This window comes from Notothenia coriiceps, unplaced genomic scaffold (genome assembly GCF_000735185.1).
Source record: "Notothenia coriiceps isolate Sejong01 unplaced genomic scaffold, NC01 NC01_scaffold00037250, whole genome shotgun sequence".
In the NCBI taxonomy this organism is placed as follows: Eukaryota; Metazoa; Chordata; class Actinopteri; order Perciformes; family Nototheniidae; genus Notothenia; species Notothenia coriiceps.
This window is the reverse complement of record NW_011369951.1, coordinates 9,792,784-9,795,192: the sequence shown is the minus strand read 5'-3', so window position 1 is coordinate 9,795,192 and position 2,409 is coordinate 9,792,784.

Here is a 2,409-nt window from a genome sequence, read left to right as displayed (position 1 = left end):
GCGTAACGTGTTACAAAGTAACGCGTTACTGTAATAATATTACTTTTGTCGGTAACGGAGTAATGTAACGCGTTACTTCGTTACTTTTATAAAATCAGTAATCACACTACAGTTAGCCTACTAACATACAGAATTACTAGATTCTCCCTTTGACAGACAAGGGGGGTTTCCGCCGCAGGTTTATATTTATGTAACATTTGCGCGACTTGCAGTGCATAAACATGGCTGAGTCATCATCAACAGCGTAACTTTTGAGGGGTGGAGGTATGCCCATTATTTTGAGTTTGTCTGAAGAAAGGACAGGAATGTGACAGTGAGGTGCAAACTGTGTCCAGGCCAGAAGCTTTTATCCACTGCTGCAAACACAACGTCAAACCTCCACAAGCGCCTGCAAAGACAACATGCTAACCATCAAGCTAATAGCTAAGGACCCCCGAACCCAGAGTGAGGATGTTGAGTGTGTGCCGACTCCGAAGCAACAAAAACTAGAATTTGGACCNTAAATGTGTGTGTGTGTGTGTGTGTGTGTGTGTGTGTGTGTGTGTGTGTGTGTGTGTGTGTGTGTGTGTGTGTGTGTGTGTGTGTGTGTGTGTGTGAAAATTAAAACCATACCTTCAATCCATCACTGGAGCTGGTCTGGACATCAGGGCAACGCAGCAACATGTGGAAATAATTTATGACCTAGTTTTAATTTCCTTGTTTCATACGATATTGGGCCGTTTAAGAGGGAGGAGAAAGAAAGGAGGGAGAGGGATATTAGGAGGGAGTAAAAGAAGAGGGAGACAGTTTTACCTCCGCATTTGTTTTTATGTAGCAGAGCAGCGAGAACTGCTCATCAAAGGAGAGTTTAACGACTAGAACATCTTATTCTCTGACTGCTTCATTTATTGTCTATAATTACATTATTGTAAATGTTTCCTCCTGAGCTCTTGGTGGAGGGCCCCTTGTCTGGTCAGCTGACTGATCAACTGCAGAGCCGAAACCTCATGATTTAAATTAATGTATGAAAGAAGGTGGTTTTTTTGTGTATTTATAATCAGCTGCATCTATAAGATATGGAAGCCTGTTTGCGCCACAGGAAAAATAAATAAAAATCCTGTAAGTCAATATATTGACTTAGCTATCTCAATATATTGACTTACTATATTGACTTAGCTATCAATATATTGAGTTATATATATATATTTTAATTGAAACAATTATGTGAAATACAGAATAAGGCACATAGACAACAATGTTCATCATATAAACGGTACAACTTTATATTGAGGTACACAAATTAACCATCAACTAGTTGTTAATTAACATGCATATAAGCAGTATATTGGCTCCTTATTAGTCATTATAAAACACTTATTAATGCCTTATTCTACATGACCAAGTCAAGACATTGAGATAGCAAAGTCAATATATTGAAATAGTAAGTCAACATATTGAGAAAGTAAGTCAATATATTGAGAAAGTAAGTCAATATATTGAGATAGCTAAGTCAGTATATTGACTTAGAGGATCTTTTTTTTTTTTTCTTTCCTGTGGCACAAACAGGCTTCCATAATATGAGGAGCTGTCTTTGCTACAGTGGTGGAAGAAGTATTAAGACATTGTACTACTAGCAATACCACAGTGTAGAAATACAGTGTTGAAAGTAAGAATACCAAAGCCTTAGAATTTAAATAATACTTAGTTCAATTGTTAAAATACTCATTGTGCAGAAATGCCCCTTTATAGAATATATTAATTTATATGATAATTATTATAGATACATTTGTGTCATCACTTTAATGTTAAAACTTGTAATTATTATATTTTAATCAATTGTAGAGGAATCAATAATGTTTCATCTTAATCAATAATGGAGCTGATTAAATTTAGTATTTTTAAACTTAATCTGCAAAGTACCTTAAATTGTAAAGAGGAGTAGAACTACCTTAAAGTAGCAGAAAATGAAAAAACGTTAGTAAAAAATGTTCTTATGTGCTGTACTTAGTTACTTTTCCACCACTGTTTTTTCCGGTGTAGTTTAAAGCTGTTGAGGAGAAGTGGGTCACAGTAAGACAGGAAGTGACCTCATCCTTCCACTGAGACGCAGGACACCGGGGTCAGCCGGTGGCGGGAAAACCCTTCAGGTCCCTCCTTCCTGTTGTTCTCCTCACTCTGACGGGCAGGAGGGTCCAGGTCCAGGTCTCTACTTCCTGCCTTGGCAGCTGCCGGTCCGGAGGTCTTGTTGTGATTAACTTCACTCACATTTAAGGCCGATGCTGGAAATCATTTCTTCTTGGTGCAACATTTTTCTTGTCCTACTGGGATGCTTTGGATGCTACGTTGGCACTGATGGCAGGAAGTGTCTTCGTACCAGAGAGTGGTGATGGTTAGGAAAGATCATTCGCTGGATTCATTCAGAAACTGTGG